Consider the following 11,806-nt stretch of genomic DNA (forward strand, 5'->3'; position numbering starts at 1 on the left):
AATGATTCATTAATTCCATTTCTGGATATTTACCACCCCCCCCCCAAAAAAAAGAAAAACTTTTCTCTATCATGAAAAGACACCTGCATCCCATGTTTATTGCAGTATTATTCACAATAACCAAGACATGAAAACAACTTAAGCATCCACTGATGAATGACTGGATAAAGAAAACATGACACACACACACATACATGCACACACACACACTGTAATAGTGTTCAGCCATAAAAAAGAAGGGAATCCTTCTATGTGTAACAACATGCGTGGGTTTTGAGGGCATTATGCTAAATGAAATAAGTCAGAGAAAGACAAATATCATATGATCTTACTTACAGGTAGAATCTAAAAACAAAATTAGCATAGGTACAGAGAACAGATTGGTGGTTGCCCGAGGTCAAGGGTGGAGGAGTGGGTGAAGCTGGTCAAAAGATGCAAACTTCCAGTTATAAGATAAATAAGTCCTGGGAATACAATGTACAGTATGGTGACTATAGTTAACAATAACAAACTATATATTTGAAAATTGTCAAGAATATGTCTTAAAAGTTCTCACCATTAGGAAAAAAAATAACTATGAAATGATGGATATTAAACTTACTGTAGTAATCATTTCATAATAAATACATATATCAAATCATTATGTTGTAAACCTAAAAGTAATGTAGTGTTGTACATGAATTATATCTGAATAAAACTGGTTGGGGCTGAAAACTGGTATGGATTCCATGTTGCACATTATAACTTCATGTATGTGTGTGTGTATATATATATATATATATGTGTGTGTGTGTATATATGTGTGTGTGTGTGTATATATATATATATGTGCCCGACATGGGGCTTGAACTCACAAACCGTGAGATCATGATCTGAGCCAAAGTTGGATGCTTAACTGACTGAGTCACTCAGGTGCCCTATGAATATATTTTTAAATTATGAAATATAAATGTGTAAGATGGAGATAATACTTATGAAGATATAACAAATTTGCATGAGCAAATTACAAATTACTTTATTAAAGTGTAAGTATGATTTTATTACCTTTAAGAAATGGATTATTGCTCAAATTCATATTTTTCTTTGTTCCCTTCCTTCTTTCCTTACCTTCTTACTTGCCTTCAGCCTTCCTTCCTCCCTTTGTCTTCCTATACCAGCCTAGCTCCTTCCCTTCTTCTCTTTGTACTCCTCTCTCTCCCTCTTTTCCTCCCTCCCTTCCTCTAGCGCTTGTTCTTTGGTCACAGAGTCTTCTCAGTAAATATTTCTTTGGTACTATACACTGTTCTTGGCCTTAAGGATCCTGTGGTGAACAAGATGGGCAGTTTTAATCCTAGTGGAGCTCACAGTCTTGTGGTGGGGAATGGAGGGAAGCATTAGAAAGTTGACCAATTTTTAAAATAGAAAAATGAAAAAAAATGAATAAATAAAAAATAAAATAGAGGAAGTGTGTTTAAGAACTTGTAACAGAGAAGCTGACCTAGACTATGGTTGAGAAATGACTTTCAACAGGTCAAAATTATTTAACACATAGAGATATGATCATAAACAGCTAAATTAATTTTATTTGTTCTGAGATTAAAGGTTTGTATTTTCATATATGAAATAGCCATTTCTGTAGAACATTAGATTTATCTAAGGTTATTTTAAGGATGTAATCAAATTTTTAAATTTACATTACAATTACGACTTTAAAAAAACAGCACTTATTCCACTTTACAGGAAGTATGATTATCTTATAGCCATTTTCTCTTCTGGAAACATACTTAAAATGTCAATGAAGAAATAATACACCACTTACAAAATTCAGCTTTTACAAAGGGAGCTTTATAGAAATACACCCTGTTGCATAATTCAAAAATACTTTAGAAGTTGGCCTGAAACATCAAAATCATCATGCATAAAATAATCCTCATTATGTTGTTTTGTGAGTCACAGATAATATCATGATTGGAAAAACTGAAGCACAAGTGATTTTTCTCAGCATGGCAAGTCAGTCGTATTTTCACCATATACTTTGCCTATCATTTCAATGTAATCATCTCATGGGGAATTTGAATTGGTTGGTCCAGTTGAAATGCAACTGTTTGAAATGAATGTATTTGAAGATATTATATTTCATATTTTGAAGAATTTAGAAATTAAAGAAAACTCAAGTTCAGTCTCTTAGGAGAAAATTGAAATGTGACTTGAATCCATTGAATAAACTAAGATATATTATTGGCTTCCTACCACCAGTTTTGGTCATTTTTTTTCTTTTTTCCTTTTTTTATAACTTTTAAATTTTGGGGTGTTGTTTTGGGGCTTGATTGTTAACAGAATTTCAAGTATTTAACTTTGTTGTCTGAACTGGAGAAGAGTAAGTAGTGTTAAAGGTAAAAAGAGTATTTAATGACAATATAAGAAGTGTGAAAGTTCACCTGCCAGTATTTTCTCCCTACATCAATGCAAAGAGCACACAAATGACTTTTTATAGCTTAGTGCCAGAGAAAATGGTTGTAGCTAGGTCTGTTACTTTTCTATTGCTGTGTAACAAATAACCACCAAGTTACTGGTTAAAAGCAACACAAATTTATCATCTCACAAGCTATCCAGGTCCACTGCTCAGGATCTCATCCGGCTGATATCAAGTTGTCAACTTCAGGTTCTCTCCAAGCCCACTTGCCCTTGACAGAATTGTTTCTTGAAGCTGCGGGAGCTCAGCATCTAGAGGCTACCCACTGTTCCTGGTCTTGTGGCCTTCTCTGCACTTGACAATTTACTTTCTTAAGACCAACAGGAAAAAGACTCTGCTATTTCGAATCTATTTTGTCTCTGACCTGTAGATCTTCTTTTAGTGGACTCTTTGATTAGGTGAGGGCCACCAGGCCAATCTCCTTTTTCATTAACTGAAGGTCAACTGCTTAAGGACTTTAATTAATTTACAAAATCCTTTCAAATTCACCATATAGGTTAATCATGGGAGTGATACACCTTCATATTCATTGGGTCCACTTGAACCGAAGACGAGTGGATTATGCAGAACATATACACCAGGGGACCAAAACTAGTAGGTTAGTAGAGCATTGTGCCTACCACAAGAGGTTTTCCCCAGGGTTACTGCAATCTGAATCATTTTCAATTATAACATAAATGGGAAATACTATCAGGAGGGAATGGTACTATTTCAAATCAATCATACATTAAATGAATGGTTTGTCTTCAAAAAAATAATACAAAAAAGATTAAATGTTAAGTAAACGTGATAAATGCAAAAAAATAGAAATTAACCCATTTTTATTAAATTAGAAAAAAGTATCAAAATGCATTGCATCATTATGGATTTTACATTTTTGGTTTAAAAATGAAAATATAGACAATATATTGGAATTTTGTGATGTCTATTTTAAATTATCAACATTACTGGTGATTGAATTTTTAAATTAGGTACAACTGGAAGACTGTTCCTGTATTTTTCTTTCACCGTGGCATATCAGGAAAAATGTTTCACATGAATATGCTTTCAGAATAGGGAAGGAGACAGCAAACTGACACTTATGATACCTTGGAATTAAGGCTGTTCCCAGTCATTAACTGTTTCATTTTAGGCTGGTTAACTCCCATTTATTGCAAACCAGTGGATATATTTTGCATACTTTATTTAAAATATACTGCCTCCTTTTTTTTAATGTTCGTTTATTTTTGAGAGAGACCGAGAGAGGGAGAGAGCAGGGGAGGGGCAGAGAGAGTGGGAGACAGAATCTGAAGCCGGCTCCAGGCTCCCAGCTGTCAGCACAGAGCCTGACACGGGGCTTGAACCCACAAACTGTGAGATCATGACCTGAGCTGAAGTCGGATGCTTAACCAACTGAGCCACCCAGGTGCCCTCTGACTTCTTCACATTTAATATGACTATCCATTTAGAATTATAAGATTCACATTTTAACTATCTTAATGCCTTGGGTCAAAGAAGAATATGATTTTATAAATAAATACTAAATATATAACAATGAAATTCACAAAAGTTGAAATTATAAAAAAGATACAAAATGTGAATCAACAATAATAACAAAGTCAATGACATATATAGGTTTGATAATTAGAAGTGCTTCCTGGCATCCATATACAAATGGAGCATGAGGACTTCCTGTTCATGTATTATATACAACATACAACTTCCTGCTTATTCCTTAAAGACCTGACAGCAAGCAAAGTATAAAGACAAGTTTAGTCTTGAGTATACCTACTAGTAATTTTATAAGAAAGATATTTCTAGTGTCTATATACTTATTACTTTTATGGTAACTTGTTTATGACTCCTAACTTCTCTATGAAGTCAAATGCAGAGAAGAGTTTGAAAAGACTGGTTGTGAGAAATTCTTTTTGTGCTGCACCAGATCAACAAGTGCTACTTTGCAGGATCCTCCAGGGGGCCATAACCCCATTGTGGAAGTATTTAGTGAAATACATATGAATTTATTGAGGGCCATGATATTGTCAGAGCACAGGCATTGGAGTCTGACAGAGGTGAAAGGCCATCATTGGGGCTCAGGCACTTGCTAGCCAGTGTCCTAAAGTTTGTCATGTAATCTCACTGAAGTCCAGTTTCTTCATCTCTGAAGTCAGATAATATACAAATGATAAATGAAAAATGATTAGTGTGATGCCTGAGGAAGCAGTAGTTAATTTTGTTGTTATTAGGTTATGGGTATCTTATATTTTCTGATAATCAAAAGTGAATTTTTGGCTCCAATTTTACTCTTGCTTTATGAAGCGCTGGAATAGACTGTGGCAACAGTTTAAGCCAAACAACACAGGAGCTCATGTTCTTGCACAAGATAATATTGGTTAAACAAACAAGAGGTCTGTGTTTGTTAGAATACCTGCATATCACTCCTAAACTGATAATATTCTACATTGTTTCTGTGATTTGGGGAACTGGGCATCATTTCAATGCTTCATGTTAAGAGCTGGAAGGAAAATTACATTATGTCAACATGACCCACTCCCAATTTGTGATCATTTTATTTTTCTAGTATTGATGTTTTCCTCTTAAGCTTGAGGGAAAAAATAGTGCATGTAATTGAGGATTTGAGGCAATTTAAAAATCATCACTTCAAATTAAAAACAAAACAAAACAAAATAGCCTCTCTATCTAGGACAGAGATCATCTAGGTTTTGCCAGATTTTTAACTCCAGGGAATATTGTTGACATTCTCAGTCTGCCATGGTTCATCAGAACATGGTAGGTCTTTAACAAAGACAGATGTCTGCCCGACCTTCTGCACTAAGTGCTGATCCCCAATTAACGTATTTTTTGCCAACCACTTGATGTTCACACAGAAATCAATGATCACTGTCAATCCTATGCCAAGATTTCCTTCATGCAAAATCATTCACAATTAGGGCTTCTGTAATCAATATAATGGGTCACCAATAGCTATAGTCACCACCATAGCTAACTACTCTATATCTGCTCAGTGAAACTATTTTGTTTTAAAGAACTGTCCCTTTGGGCCTTGAACTGCCCATGTCACACAAAAATAAACAAATATATTAACAAGATAATGCTAGGAAATTAGGCTGATTGACTCACTGCACCAGTCAATATGTTTTCAATGATAGTCTACTCTTTTACAGAAGCTCTGAAGGAAAACAGGAAACAAAATAAATGGTTCTTGTCTTTGAGAAACAGTATTTTTTTTTGAGAATATGAGAAATTAGGTGACTTAGGGGAAGGAATTCAGAAATATTTAGTGTTTAAATGACCTTGAAGTTAACACCTTTAAAACAAGAAGAAAAATCAAACTGACCTGAATAATCTGGGATAGTATTTAGTAGGAAGAAGTTCATATTCTTCAATTAAGAATGAGAAGAAAAAATAAAACAAAAAATGATAGACATGAAATTAAGAAAGACTGTTTCCTTCTATACAACAAATTAAATATACAAAAGTAGCATTTAACAAGAGTTGAACATGGTATGGTTAACATCTTTATAATGATGTGAGATATAAGAGTTCAGCGTCCAGCACTCCACAATTTATAGTCTACATAGTCAATCAAAAATTCCGAAGGTTGGGAGACAATTCTCCATCAGGCTCACAGACATCTTGCAAACAGAGGCACTAATTAATCTTTGTAAGGCTATTATTGTAGCAAAAAGCATTGGAAGATATACATAGCACCTCCATCCATTGTGATTTAGATTCTTTAACCTCAGATTTCCTCTCCTATAATACATAAAGATTCTATAACACATAATTGCAATAATAAGATTATAATAATTGTGTTTTGTTATTTGTTCATGATTGAACTTCATTGTAATGCCCTAGATATCTATACATAACTGATGATAGTATATATCTATATTCTCAAAATATATTATTATAGGGCACCTGGGTGGCTCAGTTGGTTAAATATCCAACTCGTGATTTCAGCTCAGGGCATGACCTTGTAGTTTCGTGGGTTTGTGTCCCAGATAGAGCTGTGTGCTGACAGCACAGAGGCTGTTTGACATTCCTCCCCCCCGCTACTCCCCTGCTCACACTCTGTATTTCTCAAAAATAAGTAATAAATTAAAAAACACTTAAAAATATCATTATAGCCATTATTATAATACATATTTTCGCATAATATACGCTTGAATATTCTAGTTTATTTTTAATGCTAATTGAACAGCCCCTTATTCTGAATTAGAGATACTTTTGGTTTTTATACAATCATTTTCATCTAATATTAAATTTGTTCTTATTCAAAAGCCAATATATAAAAAGCATCTGCTCTATTCCTGATACTATACTAGGCATGAGGCATACATAGATGACTAAGATACTGTCCCTGTCTTCACTATTATCACTTTTTAGCACAGAAAACTATTCTTTTGTAAGATAAATTTTATCTTGTTATAATTTGATAGAAGACATAACAGAGGATTGAAAACCCAGTATAAAAGCATATCTAAGGGAGTAAGTCATTTTCCATGGATGACTGTGTGAGAAGAGGGTAATGCGAAATAATGTAGTATCATAGTGAAAGGATTTGTAATTTTGAAGTTTCTTTAAGAAATCAAGCAGAGAAGGCTGATAAAGTTAAGGATGAGAAAGGCTTTCTGACAGAGGAACTACACACACACAGACTTAAAAGCATAAAAACAAAATGAGAACCTAATGGGTAATATATTTCCTGGTTTAGCAAGACTATACATTTTTTGTTTGTAAATCTTTCAAAGATGAAGGGGCAAAAATTAATTGGGGAGATATTTTTAAGGACATTGTGCTTTAAATTTTTTTTTTTCAACGTTTATTTATTTTTGGGACAGAGAGATACAGAGCATGAAGGGGGGAGGGGCAGAGAGAGAGGGAGACACAGCATTGGAAACAGGCTCCAGGCTCCGAGCCATCAGCCCAGAGCCTGATGCGGGGCTCGAACTCCCAGAGCCTGATGCGGGGCTCGAACTCCCGGACCGCGAGATCGTGACCTGGCTGAAGTCGGACGCTTAACCGACTGCGCCACCCAGGCGCCCCAAGGACATTGTGCTTTAAATGCTAAGGTGTTTGGATATTTTCTCTGCAATAATAGGAAGTCACTACAGGTATTTGTATAAAGAGGGATTTGCTGATTTTTTTGTGTTAGGAACAATTTGTATTATTGCTGTATAGAGTTTGGATCAGAAAGAGAAGAGATAACAGGTAGAAAACTATTACAACTTCTTGTGTTCAATGAGAGAATGCTTCCGGTCATCTAGTTTCATGTTTAGAATTGCTTCTCTTGAATTTTTTTAGAAAGCAATTATTAAAGAAAATTTCTGTAACATAAAAATATGTCTATATTAATTCATAGTCAGTGTCTTCTGACATGTAGGATCAGGGACAAGACAAATATATCCATTATCACTATTACTAGTTAGCACTGTTTTGGAGGTAGTGTCCAATATAATCAGACAGGAGAAAAAACTCAAGGACAAAAAATATAAGACAGAAGTAAAATTATCACTATTTGCAAATGACATGGTAGGATTCATAGAAAACTGTAAAATAATCAACCAAAGGAAAATTTTACAACATAAAAAGGGATTTTAAAAAATAACTAGAAAGACATGTATCATTGTCAACATAATTAAGGTATGAAGTCAGTCTGAGCTAATTTTTAAATTTAAAATGCATTTAGTCAAAGTGGTATTAAATATTTTGATTGTAAACCAAGTCATTCTAAAATTTTGTCAAGAAATTCAAGAAATACATGAGCTAGAACAGCGAGGGAATTTAGGGGGGAAGCGGGGCATGAAGACTAATGCAGAAGAACTAACCCACACACATTAAAATTAATCGTACATTATAATTAAAATTGTGGGTTAAGAACATAGAATGGACAGAATAGGTGTCCTGAAATGGAAACAATGGACAAAAATACATATAAGAGCTAAATGTGGAAGTATGGCCTTTTCTGACTTGTATAACTAAATAACCATTTGGAAAAAAATGGTTATTTAGTTATACAAGTCAGAAAAGGCCTTTTTGAATACATTTCAATAATTTAAATGTAATGAACCTATAAATATACAAGAAAGTAAGAGATGAGTACTTTATAAACTCAGAACATTAAAAGCCTTTCTAACAAGGATACAACATGAAGAACCCAAGAAATAAATGATTGATAAATATGACTAAAATACAGACACATATACTAAACATACAAATGTCAATACCATAAGCAAAGTCAAAAAACCAAAACCTGGTCAAAATTTGCAACTCTTATTATAGGCCATGGACTAATTTTCTTACTATATATTTAGTTAAATTTGACTTCTCATCCAAAATGTACACGTTAATAAGAAAGAGACATACCTCTCAATAAAACTGGGCAAAACATGTAAACAGATAATTCTCTGGCAAATAACAATAGCCCTTAAAGTATTTTATATGCTAAACCTCATCCAAGAGAAATGCACATTAAAATTACACCTAGCACCCATTTCCCCTCCACCTGATTTGCAAATATTTTGCTATTTCTTTACATTCCTTGAATGTCTGAGTTTCCTACGATGTGTATATGTTGGGGTTAATGGTGAGGTGGCTGTGTAGTGTGGAGGTATGGAAATACATGATGCTGATTCAAATCTCTTTCTCATGATTAGAAAAGTTCCTATTGTAGTCATTTTTGAACTCTGTAACACTAGTACAGTGTTCGCAACATACAAGGCAATCAAAAACAACTACAGAGGTGGCAATTTTTTTGACACCGTATAGTAAAAGGCCATGATGCCCCCAGAGGCAGTTTGCCAGAGTCCAGGATGTCATTAAATCTGCTCTATTTTTTTCACTAGGAAATATATAGGTTTCATTTAGAAGATTTAGTAGTAACAAATGGATTACAGGTGCACACGTTCAAATGTCAGTATCATTTGACAGATTCTAGTCAACTGGAACGAACCTTAAGCTCAACTGTTCAAATCAGAAGGATAAGTAGAATGGTGGATGATTTCTGAGATGTAGTTGACAAGAAACAATTGCAGGAGAAAAAGAAAACAAAATAATGTAAGAATATTAGAATGTTCCCCTAAAAATGTGATAATGTGCCTTCACCCATTACAAAGTCATAATGGGGGCACCTGAATGGGTCAGTTGGTTAAGTGTCCAACTGCGGCTCAGGTCATGATTTCATGGGCCATGGGTTCGAGCTTCATGACGGGCTCTGTACCTGCTCAGAGCTTTGAGTCTGCTTTGAATTCTGTGTCTCCCTCTCTCTCTCTCTGGTTCTCCACTGCCCATGCCCTCTCTCTCTCTCTCAAAAATAAATAAACATTAAAAAATAAATAAAAAGTCATAATGGAAGCCTCTCTTCTTACCCCAGGGTTCATTTATTGCCTAGAGATGGGAGTATAAATACTTTGAGATCCAATCTTCTACAATATAAAAGATTTCCTTAAAGGAGAATTCACTCCTTATAAATAAAATCTATTTCCAATATTTAAGTTAGAAACCAGTATCGCTCATTTTTAAACAACACAAATTAATTTTTAAAGTATTTGATATTTACCTTATATATTATAGGATTCTCGTTCTTTCAAATATTGTAAGCTATTTTCCCTGCTTCAATGCAGTCTTGAGAACTTAGTTATATGTCACTTTAATATTGTTAACACTTCCTTCAGTTTCTGAAGTTCTCTTGTAAAGAACATGTATTACAGATTTTAAACTTAGGATTTAGAAATCCAAATTTATCAGAAGTAGCCTTTCAGAAACTCACAGAGCTATGAATCCTTTAAAATATGTTCTTAATTTTGGGGGAAGCTATCTAAATGACACTGATTTTAAATAGTCTGGTTTTCTATGGCTCAAGAGGAGGAAAATAAGCCAAATTTGGAATAGAAAGAGGGAGAAGCAGAGGTCTCCCCTCTTTCCCAACATATGTGTATAGAATGGATTGAAAGTAAGTCAATGAATCGCTGATGCCCGCCACGTTCATAGTTAATTCTAGAAAGGGGGTTCCAAATTCCTTTTCACCATATACCTCCCCATCCATGACAGTTTTCTTGCAGTGCCCCCTTTAAAGAAGGAAGAGGCCTCTTTATCCTTAGCCCAGGAAAAATGGACTAGAGAGTGCTGCATTAGCTGAAGGGGTCTTGAATTCTTTCCAAGCAAAGAGCTTAGTTAGCATCAAACCAAAGCATTCAAATCTTATTTTTAGAGGTTACTCACTAAGGATGCTGTCTGAGGACTGCTGAGCAAAATTTTCAGTTGCTTTAATTAAGGCCATTTTGCACAACAGTTAGGAGAAATGGAGTTTCTTTTCTGTGAGGCTGATGAGGTATATTCTTCTTCTTTGTCATGTTTCTGTGTCCTGATAATAAGCTTCATAGTTATAAGTCATTTCCATGTGTTCTTGCTTGGGATATTAGCAAACTGTCCTTCTGGACTGATAGGAAGTGGTTATATGTTCTACGTTGAAGGATAGTATGTATACATTAGAACTACTTTACCAAACTTAAATTACGGTATTTAACTTGCCATATGGAGCTGTGTTGTAAATACATTGATTGATATCACCGGATGTATAGTATTTCAGAAACCCATCTGTACCCTCTGTTTGTGTTCTATAATATTTGGAAAAACATTCTTCATCTCTGTGTAGCAATTTATACTTTGTTTTAGATTTTATTCTCACCTGTATCTTAATATATACATATTGTATACATAAGTTTCCTATATATATGTACACATATATATGTATTCATACATATATGAGTACATGTGCATATATAATAAAAATTTCTAGGAAATATATAAAACATAAGCACAATGCATGCATTCACTGATTTAAAACATATACCAAACGCAAAACACGTCTAAATTCAAACTTCAGAACAAGTCAAAATATCTGAACAACTGAACTAACCATAGCATTTCTTTTCTTTTAACTCCCAGCGAATTAAGCAACAACTGCTGTGTTCAGAGCATTTTTCCTTTCTTTATGAAAACCTTCATAAAAGGCCAAGAAACAAAGATGAAAATTGTTTTATTCTATTTAAATGGTTGTCCTGTGGGGAGCAAAGCCTTTTCCACACCCAAAGCATCATAAATCTGTCAGCATTAGAAAACTCCTACAGGTCTGACTCAGGTCCAGAGAGGCAAAGCTTCTGAAGGCTGCAAGACCTCCAAACTTCTTGAAATAGAAGAAATGTTTCTCTTCTGAATCACCTCCTTAAATTTTTTTTGTTCTTTTTCCTTCAACTTCCATAATTTTGGTGCCCTTAGCCACTTTAATACCACCTGCCCTAGCTTTCACAGGAATGATAGGATTAACACATCAGGGATGATAGAATCTTTTCT

This window comes from Lynx canadensis, chromosome A1 (genome assembly GCF_007474595.2).
Source record: "Lynx canadensis isolate LIC74 chromosome A1, mLynCan4.pri.v2, whole genome shotgun sequence".
NCBI lineage: Eukaryota > Metazoa > Chordata > Mammalia > Carnivora > Felidae > Lynx > Lynx canadensis.